At 47.7% G+C, this 20,510-nt stretch overlaps 14 non-coding genes across 14 annotated transcripts; all 14 read right to left on the bottom strand.

Moving 5' to 3' along the window:
• Window positions 1-776: 776 nt before the first annotated feature.
• Window positions 777-967, bottom strand: LOC142715763 (U2 spliceosomal RNA). Its single transcript, XR_012871100.1, has one exon. It is a non-coding gene; the product is annotated as a U2 spliceosomal RNA (small nuclear RNA).
• A 1,287-nt stretch (window positions 968-2,254) lies between these two features.
• LOC142715751 (U2 spliceosomal RNA) lies at window positions 2,255-2,445 on the bottom strand. The gene has a single exon (XR_012871089.1). It is a non-coding gene; the product is annotated as a U2 spliceosomal RNA (small nuclear RNA).
• A 1,280-nt stretch (window positions 2,446-3,725) lies between these two features.
• Window positions 3,726-3,916, bottom strand: LOC142715739 (U2 spliceosomal RNA). Its single transcript, XR_012871078.1, has one exon. It is a non-coding gene; the product is annotated as a U2 spliceosomal RNA (small nuclear RNA).
• Window positions 3,917-5,196: 1,280 nt separating this feature from the next.
• Window positions 5,197-5,387, bottom strand: LOC142715727 (U2 spliceosomal RNA). The gene has a single exon (XR_012871067.1). It is a non-coding gene; the product is annotated as a U2 spliceosomal RNA (small nuclear RNA).
• A 1,273-nt stretch (window positions 5,388-6,660) lies between these two features.
• Window positions 6,661-6,850, bottom strand: LOC142715783 (U2 spliceosomal RNA). Its single transcript, XR_012871119.1, has one exon. It is a non-coding gene; the product is annotated as a U2 spliceosomal RNA (small nuclear RNA).
• A 1,293-nt stretch (window positions 6,851-8,143) lies between these two features.
• Window positions 8,144-8,334, bottom strand: LOC142715715 (U2 spliceosomal RNA). The gene has a single exon (XR_012871056.1). It is a non-coding gene; the product is annotated as a U2 spliceosomal RNA (small nuclear RNA).
• Window positions 8,335-9,634: 1,300 nt separating this feature from the next.
• Window positions 9,635-9,825, bottom strand: LOC142715702 (U2 spliceosomal RNA). Its single transcript, XR_012871045.1, has one exon. It is a non-coding gene; the product is annotated as a U2 spliceosomal RNA (small nuclear RNA).
• Window positions 9,826-11,097: 1,272 nt separating this feature from the next.
• Window positions 11,098-11,288, bottom strand: LOC142715690 (U2 spliceosomal RNA). Its single transcript, XR_012871034.1, has one exon. It is a non-coding gene; the product is annotated as a U2 spliceosomal RNA (small nuclear RNA).
• Window positions 11,289-12,596: 1,308 nt separating this feature from the next.
• Window positions 12,597-12,787, bottom strand: LOC142715678 (U2 spliceosomal RNA). The gene has a single exon (XR_012871023.1). It is a non-coding gene; the product is annotated as a U2 spliceosomal RNA (small nuclear RNA).
• A 1,296-nt stretch (window positions 12,788-14,083) lies between these two features.
• Window positions 14,084-14,274, bottom strand: LOC142715666 (U2 spliceosomal RNA). Its single transcript, XR_012871012.1, has one exon. It is a non-coding gene; the product is annotated as a U2 spliceosomal RNA (small nuclear RNA).
• A 1,296-nt stretch (window positions 14,275-15,570) lies between these two features.
• On the bottom strand, window positions 15,571-15,761 carry LOC142715653 (U2 spliceosomal RNA). Its single transcript, XR_012871001.1, has one exon. It is a non-coding gene; the product is annotated as a U2 spliceosomal RNA (small nuclear RNA).
• A 1,288-nt stretch (window positions 15,762-17,049) lies between these two features.
• Window positions 17,050-17,240, bottom strand: LOC142715824 (U2 spliceosomal RNA). The gene has a single exon (XR_012871152.1). It is a non-coding gene; the product is annotated as a U2 spliceosomal RNA (small nuclear RNA).
• Window positions 17,241-18,528: 1,288 nt separating this feature from the next.
• LOC142715811 (U2 spliceosomal RNA) lies at window positions 18,529-18,719 on the bottom strand. The gene has a single exon (XR_012871141.1). It is a non-coding gene; the product is annotated as a U2 spliceosomal RNA (small nuclear RNA).
• Window positions 18,720-19,999: 1,280 nt separating this feature from the next.
• Window positions 20,000-20,190, bottom strand: LOC142715799 (U2 spliceosomal RNA). Its single transcript, XR_012871130.1, has one exon. It is a non-coding gene; the product is annotated as a U2 spliceosomal RNA (small nuclear RNA).
• Between the last annotated feature and the right edge of the window lie 320 nt (window positions 20,191-20,510).

The raw sequence follows: 20,510 nt of genomic DNA, 5'->3' as shown, positions 1-20,510 counted from the left end.
GTTGCCTGAGAGGGCAACACTGCAACAGCCGGCCGCCAGGCTGTCTTTTTTTTGCACAGCTAGTTGCCTCCAGGAGGCCACAAGAGGGAGACAAGGGACTGCAAAATGGAAAATAGGCATCCACCAACTTTACAGACAACTTCTCCTTGCTCCTACAACCTCCATCCTTGCACAGTTTGTTATTCTTCTAGGTAACATAGTAACAAATCCAAATTGCTGCTCTCTTTGTAGGCAAGCAAGGCTTTGTTGCAACTGCAATTCTTACTTCTTCTTGAAATGTAGGGACGACAGTACATTCCATCACATCCATCTAGTGTACACAGGTAGGTCCATTGTGGCGGGCAGGCGAGCGGGCGGGCTGCTTTATTGGCTGTTTGCTGTTCCCCTACTCCACTCCACTATTTGACTGTTGTGCTGCATCAATCAATCAATCAATCAATCAATCAATCAATCAATCAATCAATCAATCAATCAATCAGTGGCTGGCTCAGGTGCAGCTCTTTAACTTACCTAAAAGGGAGGGCGGAGAGAAGACAAGGAAGGTGAATGAGGTGTTCCAATGTGAAATGCCGGAAACACAGAAACACAGACGACACACAACAAGAGGTGGCAATCTATTCATTAATTGCATTTAATCAATGAGCTCATTATCACTCATGCATTGTCCAACAGGTGTTGAAATAATGGGATTAAAAGGGGAGATCCCTTCAGAAAGACAGAAACAATAGCAAAGACAAAAAACACTTTTGGAATCTGCTTTTAGTCAACACATAAGGAAAGGGTGCACCGGTCCTGGAAATACTGCAATACCAGGTCAATGCGTGGAGTGGACAGAGCAAGCTCTATTTCCATCTCCCTGTTCTAAAAATCCATTTAATATATGGTCCCCAGATAGGGGACGTATCAGATATTAAACTGATAAGAACAGATACTACACTTGATCTTAGCCAAAAGGCCGAGAAGCGATAACCCGAACGGGCCGCGCGTTGCCCGAGCCTGCCCGATACTGCTGTTCAGCCCTTGCAGCGATTCAGCCTACTTCTAGGCAATTCCATGGGGCCCTGCAGGCTCACACACTCACAGCTACACGGGAGGTGAATAAAGGCCGGAGAGGAAGCCAGACAGGATTTGCTTCTTTTGCTTGCACCACAATGCAGTGCTGAAAGAGGAGGAATCTACATAAAAACGCCTTCCTGGCAACGCCCAAATGCCCTGCTGCCATGCAGATAAACACTGGCAGCGGCAGCAAGTGCATGCCCACAGCCACCCCTTGTTCCTTCACACCTTGTATCAGCTGTAATCCAGTCCAGTCCAGTGCTGCCTGCTGAGCAGCACTGACCAACACTGCCTGGGCCCAGGCTTTTATCTCTGAGGCCCCATTATGATGTCAGAAAGCTGGCTCTGGAATCCTGAGGGCTCCACTATGACACGTGCAAAGTTCCGTCTGAACTTTATATAAGACGGTGAGGCTCAGTCAGTCACTCAGTGTTGCCTGAGAGGGCAACACTGCAACAGCCGGCCGCCAGGCTGTCTTTTTTTTGCACAGCTAGTTGCCTCCAGGAGGCCACAAGAGGGAGACAAGGGACTGCAAAATGGAAAATAGGCATCCACCAACTTTACAGACAACTTCTCCTTGCTCCTAAACCTCCATCCTTGCACAGTTTGTTATTCTTCTAGGTAACATAGTAACAAATCCAAATTGCTGCTCTCTTTGTAGGCAAGCAAGGCTTTGTTGCAACTGCAATTCTTACTTCTTCTTGAAATGTAGGGACGACAGTACATTCCATCACATCCATCTAGTGTACACAGGTAGGTCCATTGTGGCGGGCAGGCGAGCGGGCGGGCTGCTTTATTGGCTGTTTGCTGTTCCCCTACTCCACTCCACTATTTGACTGTTGTGCTGCATCAATCAATCAATCAATCAATCAATCAATCAATCAATCAATCAATCAATCAGTGGCTGGCTCAGGTGCAGCTCTTTAACTTACCTAAAAGGGAGGGCGGAGAGAAGACAAGGAAGGTGAATGAGGTGTTCCAATGTGAAATGCCGGAAACACAGAAACACAGACGACACACAACAAGAGGTGGCAATCTATTCATTAATTGCATTTAATCAATGAGCTCATTATCACTCATGCATTGTCCAACAGGTGTTGAAATAATGGGATTAAAAGGGGAGATCCCTTCAGAAAGACAGAAACAATAGCAAAGACAAAAAACACTTTTGGAATCTGCTTTTAGTCAACACATAAGGAAAGGGTGCACCGGTCCTGGAAATACTGCAATACCAGGTCAATGCGTGGAGTGGACAGAGCAAGCTCTATTTCCATCTCCCTGTTCTAAAAATCCATTTAATATATGGTCCCCAGATAGGGGACGTATCAGATATTAAACTGATAAGAACAGATACTACACTTGATCTTAGCCAAAAGGCCGAGAAGCGATAACCCGAACGGGCCGCGCGTTGCCCGAGCCTGCCCGATACTGCTGTTCAGCCCTTGCAGCGATTCAGCCTACTTCTAGGCAATTCCATGGGGCCCTGCAGGCTCACACACTCACAGCTACACGGGAGGTGAATAAAGGCCGGAGAGGAAGCCAGACAGGATTTGCTTCTTTTGCTTGCACCACAATGCAGTGCTGAAAGAGGAGGAATCTACATAAAAACGCCTTCCTGGCAACGCCCAAATGCCCTGCTGCCATGCAGATAAACACTGGCAGCGGCAGCAAGTGCATGCCCACAGCCACCCCTTGTTCCTTCACACCTTGTATCAGCTGTAATCCAGTCCAGTCCAGTGCTGCCTGCTGAGCAGCACTGACCAACACTGCCTGGGCCCAGGCTTTTATCTCTGAGGCCCCATTATGATGTCAGAAAGCTGGCTCTGGAATCCTGAGGGCTCCACTATGACACGTGCAAAGTTCCGTCTGAACTTTATATAAGACGGTGAGGCTCAGTCAGTCACTCAGTGTTGCCTGAGAGGGCAACACTGCAACAGCCGGCCGCCAGGCTGTCTTTTTTTTGCACAGCTAGTTGCCTCCAGGAGGCCACAAGAGGGAGACAAGGGACTGCAAAATGGAAAATAGGCATCCACCAACTTTACAGACAACTTCTCCTTGCTCCTACAACCTCCATCCTTGCACAGTTTGTTATTCTTCTAGGTAACATAGTAACAAATCCAAATTGCTGCTCTCTTTGTAGGCAAGCAAGGCTTTGTTGCAACTGCAATTCTTACTTCTTCTTGAAATGTAGGGACGACAGTACATTCCATCACATCCATCTAGTGTACACAGGTAGGTCCATTGTGGCGGGCAGGCGAGCGGGCGGGCTGCTTTATTGGCTGTTTGCTGTTCCCCTACTCCACTCCACTATTTGACTGTTGTGCTGCATCAATCAATCAATCAATCAATCAATCAATCAATCAATCAATCAGTGGCTGGCTCAGGTGCAGCTCTTTAACTTACCTAAAAGGGAGGGCGGAGAGAAGACAAGGAAGGTGAATGAGGTGTTCCAATGTGAAATGCCGGAAACACAGAAACACAGACGACACACAACAAGAGGTGGCAATCTATTCATTAATTGCATTTAATCAATGAGCTCATTATCACTCATGCATTGTCCAACAGGTGTTGAAATAATGGGATTAAAAGGGGAGATCCCTTCAGAAAGACAGAAACAATAGCAAAGACAAAAAACACTTTTGGAATCTGCTTTTAGTCAACACATAAGGAAAGGGTGCACCGGTCCTGGAAATACTGCAATACCAGGTCAATGCGTGGAGTGGACAGAGCAAGCTCTATTTCCATCTCCCTGTTCTAAAAATCCATTTAATATATGGTCCCCAGATAGGGGACGTATCAGATATTAAACTGATAAGAACAGATACTACACTTGATCTTAGCCAAAAGGCCGAGAAGCGATAACCCGAACGGGCCGCGCGTTGCCCGAGCCTGCCCGATACTGCTGTTCAGCCCTTGCAGCGATTCAGCCTACTTCTAGGCAATTCCATGGGGCCCTGCAGGCTCACACACTCACAGCTACACGGGAGGTGAATAAAGGCCGGAGAGGAAGCCAGACAGGATTTGCTTCTTTTGCTTGCACCACAATGCAGTGCTGAAAGAGGAGGAATCTACATAAAAACGCCTTCCTGGCAACGCCCAAATGCCCTGCTGCCATGCAGATAAACACTGGCAGCGGCAGCAAGTGCATGCCCACAGCCACCCCTTGTTCCTTCACACCTTGTATCAGCTGTAATCCAGTCCAGTCCAGTGCTGCCTGCTGAGCAGCACTGACCAACACTGCCTGGGCCCAGGCTTTTATCTCTGAGGCCCCATTATGATGTCAGAAAGCTGGCTCTGGAATCCTGAGGGCTCCACTATGACACGTGCAAAGTTCCGTCTGAACTTTATATAAGACGGTGAGGCTCAGTCAGTCACTCAGTGTTGCCTGAGAGGGCAACACTGCAACAGCCGGCCGCCAGGCTGTCTTTTTTTTGCACAGCTAGTTGCCTCCAGGAGGCCACAAGAGGGAGACAAGGGACTGCAAAATGGAAAATAGGCATCCACCAACTTTACAGACAACTTCTCCTTGCTCCTACAACCTCCATCCTTGCACAGTTTGTTATTCTTCTAGGTAACATAGTAACAAATCCAAATTGCTGCTCTCTTTGTAGGCAAGCAAGGCTTTGTTGCAACTGCAATTCTTACTTCTTCTTGAAATGTAGGGACGACAGTACATTCCATCACATCCATCTAGTGTACACAGGTAGGTCCATTGTGGCGGGCAGGCGAGCGGGCGGGCTGCTTTATTGGCTGTTTGCTGTTCCCCTACTCCACTCCACTATTTGACTGTTGTGCTGCATCAATCAATCAATCAATCAATCAATCAATCAATCAATCAATCAGTGGCTGGCTCAGGTGCAGCTCTTTAACTTACCTAAAAGGGAGGGCGGAGAGAAGACAAGGAAGGTGAATGAGGTGTTCCAATGTGAAATGCCGGAAACACAGAAACACAGACGACACACAACAAGAGGTGGCAATCTATTCATTAATTGCATTTAATCAATGAGCTCATTATCACTCATGCATTGTCCAACAGGTGTTGAAATAATGGGATTAAAAGGGGAGATCCCTTCAGAAAGACAGAAACAATAGCAAAGACAAAAAACACTTTTGGAATCTGCTTTTAGTCAACACATAAGGAAAGGGTGCACCGGTCCTGGAAATACTGCAATACCAGGTCAATGCGTGGAGTGGACAGAGCAAGCTCTATTTCCATCTCCCTGTTCTAAAAATCCATTTAATATATGGTCCCCAGATAGGGGACGTATCAGATATTAAACTGATAAGAACAGATACTACACTTGATCTTAGCCAAAAGGCCGAGAAGCGATAACCCGAACGGGCCGCGCGTTGCCCGAGCCTGCCCGATACTGCTGTTCAGCCCTTGCAGCGATTCAGCCTACTTCTAGGCAATTCCATGGGGCCCTGCAGGCTCACACACTCACAGCTACACGGGAGGTGAATAAAGGCCGGAGAGGAAGCCAGACAGGATTTGCTTCTTTTGCTTGCACCACAATGCAGTGCTGAAAGAGGAGGAATCTACATAAAAACGCCTTCCTGGCAACGCCCAAATGCCCTGCTGCCATGCAGATAAACACTGGCAGCGGCAGCAAGTGCATGCCCACAGCCACCCCTTGTTCCTTCACACCTTGTATCAGCTGTAATCCAGTCCAGTCCAGTGCTGCCTGCTGAGCAGCACTGACCAACACTGCCTGGGCCCAGGCTTTTATCTCTGAGGCCCCATTATGATGTCAGAAAGCTGGCTCTGGAATCCTGAGGGCTCCACTATGACACGTGCAAAGTTCCGTCTGAACTTTATATAAGACGGTGAGGCTCAGTCAGTCACTCAGTGTTGCCTGAGAGGGCAACACTGCAACAGCCGGCCGCCAGGCTGTCTTTTTTTTGCACAGCTAGTTGCCTCCAGGAGGCCACAAGAGGGAGACAAGGGACTGCAAAATGGAAAATAGGCATCCACCAACTTTACAGACAACTTCTCCTTGCTCCTACAACCTCCATCCTTGCACAGTTTGTTATTCTTCTAGGTAACATAGTAACAAATCCAAATTGCTGCTCTCTTTGTAGGCAAGCAAGGCTTTGTTGCAACTGCAATTCTTACTTCTTCTTGAAATGTAGGGACGACAGTACATTCCATCACATCCATCTAGTGTACACAGGTAGGTCCATTGTGGCGGGCAGGCGAGCGGGCGGGCTGCTTTATTGGCTGTTTGCTGTTCCCCTACTCCACTCCACTATTTGACTGTTGTGCTGCAATCAATCAATCAATCAATCAATCAATCAATCAATCAGTGGCTGGCTCAGGTGCAGCTCTTTAACTTACCTAAAAGGGAGGGCGGAGAGAAGACAAGGAAGGTGAATGAGGTGTTCCAATGTGAAATGCCGGAAACACAGAAACACAGACGACACACAACAAGAGGTGGCAATCTATTCATTAATTGCATTTAATCAATGAGCTCATTATCACTCATGCATTGTCCAACAGGTGTTGAAATAATGGGATTAAAAGGGGAGATCCCTTCAGAAAGACAGAAACAATAGCAAAGACAAAAAACACTTTTGGAATCTGCTTTTAGTCAACACATAAGGAAAGGGTGCACCGGTCCTGGAAATACTGCAATACCAGGTCAATGCGTGGAGTGGACAGAGCAAGCTCTATTTCCATCTCCCTGTTCTAAAAATCCATTTAATATATGGTCCCCAGATAGGGGACGTATCAATATTAAACTGATAAGAACAGATACTACACTTGATCTTAGCCAAAAGGCCGAGAAGCGATAACCCGAACGGGCCGCGCGTTGCCCGAGCCTGCCCGATACTGCTGTTCAGCCCTTGCAGCGATTCAGCCTACTTCTAGGCAATTCCATGGGGCCCTGCAGGCTCACACACTCACAGCTACACGGGAGGTGAATAAAGGCCGGAGAGGAAGCCAGACAGGATTTGCTTCTTTTGCTTGCACCACAATGCAGTGCTGAAAGAGGAGGAATCTACATAAAAACGCCTTCCTGGCAACGCCCAAATGCCCTGCTGCCATGCAGATAAACACTGGCAGCGGCAGCAAGTGCATGCCCACAGCCACCCCTTGTTCCTTCACACCTTGTATCAGCTGTAATCCAGTCCAGTCCAGTGCTGCCTGCTGAGCAGCACTGACCAACACTGCCTGGGCCCAGGCTTTTATCTCTGAGGCCCCATTATGATGTCAGAAAGCTGGCTCTGGAATCCTGAGGGCTCCACTATGACACGTGCAAAGTTCCGTCTGAACTTTATATAAGACGGTGAGGCTCAGTCAGTCACTCAGTGTTGCCTGAGAGGGCAACACTGCAACAGCCGGCCGCCAGGCTGTCTTTTTTTTGCACAGCTAGTTGCCTCCAGGAGGCCACAAGAGGGAGACAAGGGACTGCAAAATGGAAAATAGGCATCCACCAACTTTACAGACAACTTCTCCTTGCTCCTACAACCTCCATCCTTGCACAGTTTGTTATTCTTCTAGGTAACATAGTAACAAATCCAAATTGCTGCTCTCTTTGTAGGCAAGCAAGGCTTTGTTGCAACTGCAATTCTTACTTCTTCTTGAAATGTAGGGACGACAGTACATTCCATCACATCCATCTAGTGTACACAGGTAGGTCCATTGTGGCGGGCAGGCGAGCGGGCGGGCTGCTTTATTGGCTGTTTGCTGTTCCCCTACTCCACTCCACTATTTGACTGTTGTGCTGCAATCAATCAATCAATCAATCAATCAATCAATCAATCAATCAATCAATCAATCAATCAGTGGCTGGCTCAGGTGCAGCTCTTTAACTTACCTAAAAGGGAGGGCGGAGAGAAGACAAGGAAGGTGAATGAGGTGTTCCAATGTGAAATGCCGGAAACACAGAAACACAGACGACACACAACAAGAGGTGGCAATCTATTCATTAATTGCATTTAATCAATGAGCTCATTATCACTCATGCATTGTCCAACAGGTGTTGAAATAATGGGATTAAAAGGGGAGATCCCTTCAGAAAGACAGAAACAATAGCAAAGACAAAAAACACTTTTGGAATCTGCTTTTAGTCAACACATAAGGAAAGGGTGCACCGGTCCTGGAAATACTGCAATACCAGGTCAATGCGTGGAGTGGACAGAGCAAGCTCTATTTCCATCTCCCTGTTCTAAAAATCCATTTAATATATGGTCCCCAGATAGGGGACGTATCAGATATTAAACTGATAAGAACAGATACTACACTTGATCTTAGCCAAAAGGCCGAGAAGCGATAACCCGAACGGGCCGCGCGTTGCCCGAGCCTGCCCGATACTGCTGTTCAGCCCTTGCAGCGATTCAGCCTACTTCTAGGCAATTCCATGGGGCCCTGCAGGCTCACACACTCACAGCTACACGGGAGGTGAATAAAGGCCGGAGAGGAAGCCAGACAGGATTTGCTTCTTTTGCTTGCACCACAATGCAGTGCTGAAAGAGGAGGAATCTACATAAAAACGCCTTCCTGGCAACGCCCAAATGCCCTGCTGCCATGCAGATAAACACTGGCAGCGGCAGCAAGTGCATGCCCACAGCCACCCCTTGTTCCTTCACACCTTGTATCAGCTGTAATCCAGTCCAGTCCAGTGCTGCCTGCTGAGCAGCACTGACCAACACTGCCTGGGCCCAGGCTTTTATCTCTGAGGCCCCATTATGATGTCAGAAAGCTGGCTCTGGAATCCTGAGGGCTCCACTATGACACGTGCAAAGTTCCGTCTGAACTTTATATAAGACGGTGAGGCTCAGTCAGTCACTCAGTGTTGCCTGAGAGGGCAACACTGCAACAGCCGGCCGCCAGGCTGTCTTTTTTTTGCACAGCTAGTTGCCTCCAGGAGGCCACAAGAGGGAGACAAGGGACTGCAAAATGGAAAATAGGCATCCACCAACTTTACAGACAACTTCTCCTTGCTCCTACAACCTCCATCCTTGCACAGTTTGTTATTCTTCTAGGTAACATAGTAACAAATCCAAATTGCTGCTCTCTTTGTAGGCAAGCAAGGCTTTGTTGCAACTGCAATTCTTACTTCTTCTTGAAATGTAGGGACGACAGTACATTCCATCACATCCATCTAGTGTACACAGGTAGGTCCATTGTGGCGGGCAGGCGAGCGGGCGGGCTGCTTTATTGGCTGTTTGCTGTTCCCCTACTCCACTCCACTATTTGACTGTTGTGCTGCATCAATCAATCAATCAATCAATCAATCAATCAATCAATCAATCAATCAATCAATCAATCAATCAGTGGCTGGCTCAGGTGCAGCTCTTTAACTTACCTAAAAGGGAGGGCGGAGAGAAGACAAGGAAGGTGAATGAGGTGTTCCAATGTGAAATGCCGGAAACACAGAAACACAGACGACACACAACAAGAGGTGGCAATCTATTCATTAATTGCATTTAATCAATGAGCTCATTATCACTCATGCATTGTCCAACAGGTGTTGAAATAATGGGATTAAAAGGGGAGATCCCTTCAGAAAGACAGAAACAATAGCAAAGACAAAAAACACTTTTGGAATCTGCTTTTAGTCAACACATAAGGAAAGGGTGCACCGGTCCTGGAAATACTGCAATACCAGGTCAATGCGTGGAGTGGACAGAGCAAGCTCTATTTCCATCTCCCTGTTCTAAAAATCCATTTAATATATGGTCCCCAGATAGGGGACGTATCAGATATTAAACTGATAAGAACAGATACTACACTTGATCTTAGCCAAAAGGCCGAGAAGCGATAACCCGAACGGGCCGCGCATTGCCCGAGCCTGCCCGATACTGCTATTCAGCCCTTGCAGCGATTCAGCCTACTTCTAGGCAATTCCATGGGGCCCTGCAGGCTCACACACTCACAGCTACACGGGAGGTGAATAAAGGCCGGAGAGGAAGCCAGACAGGATTTGCTTCTTTTGCTTGCACCACAATGCAGTGCTGAAAGAGGAGGAATCTACATAAAAACGCCTTCCTGGCAACGCCCAAATGCCCTGCTGCCATGCAGATAAACACTGGCAGCGGCAGCAAGTGCATGCCCACAGCCACCCCTTGTTCCTTCACACCTTGTATCAGCTGTAATCCAGTCCAGTCCAGTGCTGCCTGCTGAGCAGCACTGACCAACACTGCCTGGGCCCAGGCTTTTATCTCTGAGGCCCCATTATGATGTCAGAAAGCTGGCTCTGGAATCCTGAGGGCTCCACTATGACACGTGCAAAGTTCCGTCTGAACTTTATATAAGACGGTGAGGCTCAGTCAGTCACTCAGTGTTGCCTGAGAGGGCAACACTGCAACAGCCGGCCGCCAGGCTGTCTTTTTTTTGCACAGCTAGTTGCCTCCAGGAGGCCACAAGAGGGAGACAAGGGACTGCAAAATGGAAAATAGGCATCCACCAACTTTACAGACAACTTCTCCTTGCTCCTACAACCTCCATCCTTGCACAGTTTGTTATTCTTCTAGGTAACATAGTAACAAATCCAAATTGCTGCTCTCTTTGTAGGCAAGCAAGGCTTTGTTGCAACTGCAATTCTTACTTCTTCTTGAAATGTAGGGACGACAGTACATTCCATCACATCCATCTAGTGTACACAGGTAGGTCCATTGTGGCGGGCAGGCGAGCGGGCGGGCTGCTTTATTGGCTGTTTGCTGTTCCCCTACTCCACTCCACTATTTGACTGTTGTGCTGCATCAATCAATCAATCAATCAATCAATCAATCAATCAGTGGCTGGCTCAGGTGCAGCTCTTTAACTTACCTAAAAGGGAGGGCGGAGAGAAGACAAGGAAGGTGAATGAGGTGTTCCAATGTGAAATGCCGGAAACACAGAAACACAGACGACACACAACAAGAGGTGGCAATCTATTCATTAATTGCATTTAATCAATGAGCTCATTATCACTCATGCATTGTCCAACAGGTGTTGAAATAATGGGATTAAAAGGGGAGATCCCTTCAGAAAGACAGAAACAATAGCAAAGACAAAAAACACTTTTGGAATCTGCTTTTAGTCAACACATAAGGAAAGGGTGCACCGGTCCTGGAAATACTGCAATACCAGGTCAATGCGTGGAGTGGACAGAGCAAGCTCTATTTCCATCTCCCTGTTCTAAAAATCCATTTAATATATGGTCCCCAGATAGGGGACGTATCAGATATTAAACTGATAAGAACAGATACTACACTTGATCTTAGCCAAAAGGCCGAGAAGCGATAACCCGAACGGGCCGCGCGTTGCCCGAGCCTGCCCGATACTGCTGTTCAGCCCTTGCAGCGATTCAGCCTACTTCTAGGCAATTCCATGGGGCCCTGCAGGCTCACACACTCACAGCTACACGGGAGGTGAATAAAGGCCGGAGAGGAAGCCAGACAGGATTTGCTTCTTTTGCTTGCACCACAATGCAGTGCTGAAAGAGGAGGAATCTACATAAAAACGCCTTCCTGGCAACGCCCAAATGCCCTGCTGCCATGCAGATAAACACTGGCAGCGGCAGCAAGTGCATGCCCACAGCCACCCCTTGTTCCTTCACACCTTGTATCAGCTGTAATCCAGTCCAGTCCAGTGCTGCCTGCTGAGCAGCACTGACCAACACTGCCTGGGCCCAGGCTTTTATCTCTGAGGCCCCATTATGATGTCAGAAAGCTGGCTCTGGAATCCTGAGGGCTCCACTATGACACGTGCAAAGTTCCGTCTGAACTTTATATAAGACGGTGAGGCTCAGTCAGTCACTCAGTGTTGCCTGAGAGGGCAACACTGCAACAGCCGGCCGCCAGGCTGTCTTTTTTTTGCACAGCTAGTTGCCTCCAGGAGGCCACAAGAGGGAGACAAGGGACTGCAAAATGGAAAATAGGCATCCACCAACTTTACAGACAACTTCTCCTTGCTCCTACAACCTCCATCCTTGCACAGTTTGTTATTCTTCTAGGTAACATAGTAACAAATCCAAATTGCTGCTCTCTTTGTAGGCAAGCAAGGCTTTGTTGCAACTGCAATTCTTACTTCTTCTTGAAATGTAGGGACGACAGTACATTCCATCACATCCATCTAGTGTACACAGGTAGGTCCATTGTGGCGGGCAGGCGAGCGGGCGGGCTGCTTTATTGGCTGTTTGCTGTTCCCCTACTCCACTCCACTATTTGACTGTTGTGCTGCATCAATCAATCAATCAATCAATCAATCAATCAATCAATCAATCAATCAATCAATCAATCAATCAATCAATCAGTGGCTGGCTCAGGTGCAGCTCTTTAACTTACCTAAAAGGGAGGGCGGAGAGAAGACAAGGAAGGTGAATGAGGTGTTCCAATGTGAAATGCCGGAAACACAGAAACACAGACGACACACAACAAGAGGTGGCAATCTATTCATTAATTGCATTTAATCAATGAGCTCATTATCACTCATGCATTGTCCAACAGGTGTTGAAATAATGGGATTAAAAGGGGAGATCCCTTCAGAAAGACAGAAACAATAGCAAAGACAAAAAACACTTTTGGAATCTGCTTTTAGTCAACACATAAGGAAAGGGTGCACCGGTCCTGGAAATACTGCAATACCAGGTCAATGCGTGGAGTGGACAGAGCAAGCTCTATTTCCATCTCCCTGTTCTAAAAATCCATTTAATATATGGTCCCCAGATAGGGGACGTATCAGATATTAAACTGATAAGAACAGATACTACACTTGATCTTAGCCAAAAGGCCGAGAAGCGATAACCCGAACGGGCCGCGCGTTGCCCGAGCCTGCCCGATACTGCTGTTCAGCCCTTGCAGCGATTCAGCCTACTTCTAGGCAATTCCATGGGGCCCTGCAGGCTCACACACTCACAGCTACACGGGAGGTGAATAAAGGCCGGAGAGGAAGCCAGACAGGATTTGCTTCTTTTGCTTGCACCACAATGCAGTGCTGAAAGAGGAGGAATCTACATAAAAACGCCTTCCTGGCAACGCCCAAATGCCCTGCTGCCATGCAGATAAACACTGGCAGCGGCAGCAAGTGCATGCCCACAGCCACCCCTTGTTCCTTCACACCTTGTATCAGCTGTAATCCAGTCCAGTCCAGTGCTGCCTGCTGAGCAGCACTGACCAACACTGCCTGGGCCCAGGCTTTTATCTCTGAGGCCCCATTATGATGTCAGAAAGCTGGCTCTGGAATCCTGAGGGCTCCACTATGACACGTGCAAAGTTCCGTCTGAACTTTATATAAGACGGTGAGGCTCAGTCAGTCACTCAGTGTTGCCTGAGAGGGCAACACTGCAACAGCCGGCCGCCAGGCTGTCTTTTTTTTGCACAGCTAGTTGCCTCCAGGAGGCCACAAGAGGGAGACAAGGGACTGCAAAATGGAAAATAGGCATCCACCAACTTTACAGACAACTTCTCCTTGCTCCTACAACCTCCATCCTTGCACAGTTTGTTATTCTTCTAGGTAACATAGTAACAAATCCAAATTGCTGCTCTCTTTGTAGGCAAGCAAGGCTTTGTTGCAACTGCAATTCTTACTTCTTCTTGAAATGTAGGGACGACAGTACATTCCATCACATCCATCTAGTGTACACAGGTAGGTCCATTGTGGCGGGCAGGCGAGCGGGCGGGCTGCTTTATTGGCTGTTTGCTGTTCCCCTACTCCACTCCACTATTTGACTGTTGTGCTGCATCAATCAATCAATCAATCAATCAATCAATCAATCAATCAATCAATCAATCAATCAATCAGTGGCTGGCTCAGGTGCAGCTCTTTAACTTACCTAAAAGGGAGGGCGGAGAGAAGACAAGGAAGGTGAATGAGGTGTTCCAATGTGAAATGCCGGAAACACAGAAACACAGACGACACACAACAAGAGGTGGCAATCTATTCATTAATTGCATTTAATCAATGAGCTCATTATCACTCATGCATTGTCCAACAGGTGTTGAAATAATGGGATTAAAAGGGGAGATCCCTTCAGAAAGACAGAAACAATAGCAAAGACAAAAAACACTTTTGGAATCTGCTTTTAGTCAACACATAAGGAAAGGGTGCACCGGTCCTGGAAATACTGCAATACCAGGTCAATGCGTGGAGTGGACAGAGCAAGCTCTATTTCCATCTCCCTGTTCTAAAAATCCATTTAATATATGGTCCCCAGATAGGGGACGTATCAGATATTAAACTGATAAGAACAGATACTACACTTGATCTTAGCCAAAAGGCCGAGAAGCGATAACCCGAACGGGCCGCGCGTTGCCCGAGCCTGCCCGATACTGCTGTTCAGCCCTTGCAGCGATTCAGCCTACTTCTAGGCAATTCCATGGGGCCCTGCAGGCTCACACACTCACAGCTACACGGGAGGTGAATAAAGGCCGGAGAGGAAGCCAGACAGGATTTGCTTCTTTTGCTTGCACCACAATGCAGTGCTGAAAGAGGAGGAATCTACATAAAAACGCCTTCCTGGCAACGCCCAAATGCCCTGCTGCCATGCAGATAAACACTGGCAGCGGCAGCAAGTGCATGCCCACAGCCACCCCTTGTTCCTTCACACCTTGTATCAGCTGTAATCCAGTCCAGTCCAGTGCTGCCTGCTGAGCAGCACTGACCAACACTGCCTGGGCCCAGGCTTTTATCTCTGAGGCCCCATTATGATGTCAGAAAGCTGGCTCTGGAATCCTGAGGGCTCCACTATGACACGTGCAAAGTTCCGTCTGAACTTTATATAAGACGGTGAGGCTCAGTCAGTCACTCAGTGTTGCCTGAGAGGGCAACACTGCAACAGCCGGCCGCCAGGCTGTCTTTTTTTTGCACAGCTAGTTGCCTCCAGGAGGCCACAAGAGGGAGACAAGGGACTGCAAAATGGAAAATAGGCATCCACCAACTTTACAGACAACTTCTCCTTGCTCCTACAACCTCCATCCTTGCACAGTTTGTTATTCTTCTAGGTAACATAGTAACAAATCCAAATTGCTGCTCTCTTTGTAGGCAAGCAAGGCTTTGTTGCAACTGCAATTCTTACTTCTTCTTGAAATGTAGGGACGACAGTACATTCCATCACATCCATCTAGTGTACACAGGTAGGTCCATTGTGGCGGGCAGGCGAGCGGGCGGGCTGCTTTATTGGCTGTTTGCTGTTCCCCTACTCCACTCCACTATTTGACTGTTGTGCTGCATCAATCAATCAATCAATCAATCAATCAATCAATCAATCAATCAATCAATCAATCAATCAGTGGCTGGCTCAGGTGCAGCTCTTTAACTTACCTAAAAGGGAGGGCGGAGAGAAGACAAGGAAGGTGAATGAGGTGTTCCAATGTGAAATGCCGGAAACACAGAAACACAGACGACACACAACAAGAGGTGGCAATCTATTCATTAATTGCATTTAATCAATGAGCTCATTATCACTCATGCATTGTCCAACAGGTGTTGAAATAATGGGATTAAAAGGGGAGATCCCTTCAGAAAGACAGAAACAATAGCAAAGACAAAAAACACTTTTGGAATCTGCTTTTAGTCAACACATAAGGAAAGGGTGCACCGGTCCTGGAAATACTGCAATACCAGGTCAATGCGTGGAGTGGACAGAGCAAGCTCTATTTCCATCTCCCTGTTCTAAAAATCCATTTAATATATGGTCCCCAGATAGGGGACGTATCAGATATTAAACTGATAAGAACAGATACTACACTTGATCTTAGCCAAAAGGCCGAGAAGCGATAACCCGAACGGGCCGCGCGTTGCCCGAGCCTGCCCGATACTGCTGTTCAGCCCTTGCAGCGATTCAGCCTACTTCTAGGCAATTCCATGGGGCCCTGCAGGCTCACACACTCACAGCTACACGGGAGGTGAATAAAGGCCGGAGAGGAAGCCAGACAGGATTTGCTTCTTTTGCTTGCACCACAATGCAGTGCTGAAAGAGGAGGAATCTACATAAAAACGCCTTCCTGGCAACGCCCAAATGCCCTGCTGCCATGCAGATAAACACTGGCAGCGGCAGCAAGTGCATGCCCACAGCCACCCCTTGTTCCTTCACACCTTGTATCAGCTGTAATCCAGTCCAGTCCAGTGCTGCCTGCTGAGCAGCACTGACCAACACTGCCTGGGCCCAGGCTTTTATCTCTGAGGCCCCATTATGATGTCAGAAAGCTGGCTCTGGAATCCTGAGGGCTCCACTATGACACGTGCAAAGTTCCGTCTGAACTTTATATAAGACGGTGAGGCTCAGTCAGTCACTCAGTGTTGCCTGAGAGGGCAACACTGCAACAGCCGGCCGCCAGGCTGTCTTTTTTTTGCACAGCTAGTTGCCTCCAGGAGGCCACAAGAGGGAGACAAGGGACTGCAAAATGGAAAATAGGCATCCACCAACTTTACAGACAACTTCTCCTTGCTCCTACAACCTCCATCCTTGCACAGTTTGTTATTCTTCTAGGTAACATAGTAACAAATCCAAATTGCTGCTCTCTTTGTAGGCAAGCAAGGCTTTGTTGCAACTGCAATTCTTACTTCTTCTTGAAATGTAGGGACGACAGTACATTCCATCACATCCATCTAGTGTACACAGGTAGGTCCATTGTGGCGGGCAGGCGAGCGGGCGGGCTGCTTTATTGGCTGTTTGCTGTTCCCCTACTCCACTCCACTATTTGACTGTTGTGCTGCATCAATCAATCAATCAATCAATCAATCAATCAATCAATCAATCAATCAATCAGTGGCTGGCTCAGGTGCAGCTCTTTAACTTACCTAAAAGGGAGGGCGGAGAGAAGACAAGGAAGGTGAATGAGGTGTTCCAATGTGAAATGCCGGAAACACAGAAACACAGACGACACACAACAAGAGGTGGCAATCTATTCATTAATTGCATTTAATCAATGAGCTCATTATCACTCATGCATTGTCCAACAGGTGTTGAAATAATGGGATTAAAAGGGGAGATCCCTTCAGAAAGACAGAAACAATAGCAAAGACAAAAAACACTTTTGGAATCTGCTTTTAGTCAACACATAAGGAAAGGGTGCACCGGTCCTGGAAATACTGCAATACCAGGTCAATGCGTGGAGTGGACAGAGCAAGCTCTATTTCCATCTCCCTGTTCTAAAAATCCATTTAATATATGGTCCCCAGATAGGGGACGTATCAGATATTAAACTGATAAGAACAGATACTACACTTGATCTTAGCCAAAAGGCCGAGAAGCGATAACCCGAACGGGCCGCGCGTTGCCCGAGCCTGCCCGATACTGCTGTTCAGCCCTTGCAGCGATTCAGCCTACTTCTAGGCAATTCCATGGGGCCCTGCAGGCTCACACACTCACAGCTACACGGGAGGTGAATAAAGGCCGGAGAGGAAGCCAGACAGGATTTGCTTCTTTTGCTTGCACCGCAATGCAGTGCTGAAAGAGGAGGAATCTACATAAAAACGCCTTCCTGGCAACGCCCAAATGCCCTGCTGCCATGCAGATAAACACTGGCAGCGGCAGCAAGTGCATGCCCACAGCCACCCCTTGTTCCTTCACACCTTGTATCAGCTGTAATCCAGTCCAGTCCAGTGCTGCCTGCTGAGCAGCACTGACCAACACTGCCTGGGCCCAGGCTTTTATCTCTGAGGCCCCATTATGATGTCAGAAAGCTGGCTCTGGAATCCTGAGGGCTCCACTATGACACGTGCAAAGTTCCGTCTGAACTTTATATAAGACGGTGAGGCTCAGTCAGTCACTCAGTGTTGCCTGAGAGGGCAACACTGCAACAGCCGGCCGCCAGGCTGTCTTTTTTTTGCACAGCTAGTTGCCTCCAGGAGGCCACAAGAGGGAGACAAGGGACTGCAAAATGGAAAATAGGCATCCACCAACTTTACAGACAACTTCTCCTTGCTCCTACAACCTCCATCCTTGCACAGTTTGTTATTCTTCTAGGTAACATAGTAACAAATCCAAATTGCTGCTCTCTTTGTAGGCAAGCAAGGCTTTGTTGCAACTGCAATTCTTACTTCTTCTTGAAATGTAGGGACGACAGTACATTCCATCACATCCATCTAGTGTACACAGGTAGGTCCATTGTGGCGGGCAGGCGAGCGGGCGGGCTGCTTTATTGGCTGTTTGCTGTTCCCCTACTCCACTCCACTATTTGACTGTTGTGCTGCATCAATCAATCAATCAATCAATCAATCAATCAATCAATCAATCAATCAATCAGTGGCTGGCTCAGGTGCAGCTCTTTAACTTACCTAAAAGGGAGGGCGGAGAGAAGACAAGGAAGGTGAATGAGGTGTTCCAATGTGAAATGCCGGAAACACAGAAACACAGACGACACACAACAAGAGGTGGCAATCTATTCATTAATTGCATTTAATCAATGAGCTCATTATCACTCATGCATTGTCCAACAGGTGTTGAAATAATGGGATTAAAAGGGGAGATCCCTTCAGAAAGACAGAAACAATAGCAAAGACAAAAAACACTTTTGGAATCTGCTTTTAGTCAACACATAAGGAAAGGGTGCACCGGTCCTGGAAATACTGCAATACCAGGTCAATGCGTGGAGTGGACAGAGCAAGCTCTATTTCCATCTCCCTGTTCTAAAAATCCATTTAATATATGGTCCCCAGATAGGGGACGTATCAGATATTAAACTGATAAGAACAGATACTACACTTGATCTTAGCCAAAAGGCCGAGAAGCGATAACCCGAACGGGCCGCGCGTTGCCCGAGCCTGCCCGATACTGCTGTTCAGCCCTTGCAGCGATTCAGCCTACTTCTAGGCAATTCCATGGGGCCCTGCAGGCTCACACACTCACAGCTACACGGGAGGTGAATAAAGGCCGGAGAGGAAGCCAGACAGGATTTGCTTCTTTTGCTTGCACCACAATGCAGTGCTGAAAGAGGAGGAATCTACATAAAAACGCCTTCCTGGCAACGCCCAAATGCCCTGCTGCCATGCAGATAAACACTGGCAGCGGCAGCAAGTGCATGCCCACAGCCACCCCTTGTTCCTTCACACCTTGTATCAGCTGTAATCCAGTCCAGTCCAGTGCTGCCTGCTGAGCAGCACTGACCAACACTGCCTGGGCCCAGGCTTTTATCTCTGAGGCCCCATTATGATGTCAGAAAGCTGGCTCTGGAATCCTGAGGGCTCCACTATGACACGTGCAAAGTTCCGTCTGAACTTTATATAAGACGGTGAGGCTCAGTCAGTCACTCAGTGTTGCCTGAGAGGGCAACACTGCAACAGCCGGCCGCCAGGCTGTCTTTTTTTTGCACAGCTAGTTGCCTCCAGGAGGCCACAAGAGGGAGACAAGGGACTGCAAAATGGAAAATAGGCATCCACCAACTTTACAGACAACTTCTCCTTGCTCCTACAACCTCCATCCTTGCACAGTTTGTTATTCTTCTAGGTAACATAGTAACAAATCCAAATTGCTGCTCTCTTTGTAGGCAAGCAAGGCTTTGTTGCAACTGCAATTCTTACTTCTTCTTGAAATGTAGGGACGACAGTACATTCCATCACATCCATCTAGTGTACACAGGTAGGTCCATTGTGGCGGGCAGGCGAGCGGGCGGGCTGCTTTATTGGCTGTTTGCTGTTCCCCTACTCCACTCCACTATTTGACTGTTGTGCTGCATCAATCAATCAATCAATCAATCAATCAATCAATCAATCAATCAGTGGCTGGCTCAGGTGCAGCTCTTTAACTTACCTAAAAGGGAGGGCGGAGAGAAGACAAGGAAGGTGAATGAGGTGTTCCAATGTGAAATGCCGGAAACACAGAAACACAGACGACACACAACAAGAGGTGGCAATCTATTCATTAATTGCATTTAATCAATGAGCTCATTATCACTCATGCATTGTCCAACAGGTGTTGAAATAATGGGATTAAAAGGGGAGATCCCTTCAGAAAGACAGAAACAATAGCAAAGACAAAAAACACTTTTGGAATCTGCTTTTAGTCAACACATAAGGAAAGGGTGCACCGGTCCTGGAAATACTGCAATACCAGGTCAATGCGTGGAGTGGACAGAGCAAGCTCTATTTCCATCTCCCTGTTCTAAAAATCCATTTAATATATGGTCCCCAGATAGGGGACGTATCAGATATTAAACTGATAAGAACAGATACTACACTTGATCTTAGCCAAAAGGCCGAGAAGCGATAACCCGAACGGGCCGCGCGTTGCCCGAGCCTGCCCGATACTGCTGTTCAGCCCTTGCAGCGATTCAGCCTACTTCTAGGCAATTCCATGGGGCCCTGCAGGCTCACACACTCACAGCTACACGGGAGGTGAATAAAGGCCGGAGAGGAAGCCAGACAGGATTTGCTTCTTTTGCTTGCACCACAATGCAGTGCTGAAAGAGGAGGAATCTACATAAAAACGCCTTCCTGGCAACGCCCAAATGCCCTGCTGCCATGCAGATAAACACTGGCAGCGGCAGCAAGTGCATGCCCACAGCCACCCCTTGTTCCTTCACACCTT

The sequence above is a fragment of the Rhinoderma darwinii genome, unplaced genomic scaffold (genome assembly GCF_050947455.1).
Source record: "Rhinoderma darwinii isolate aRhiDar2 unplaced genomic scaffold, aRhiDar2.hap1 Scaffold_445, whole genome shotgun sequence".
NCBI lineage: Eukaryota > Metazoa > Chordata > Amphibia > Anura > Rhinodermatidae > Rhinoderma > Rhinoderma darwinii.
This window is presented reverse-complemented; position numbering and strand designations above follow the sequence as displayed.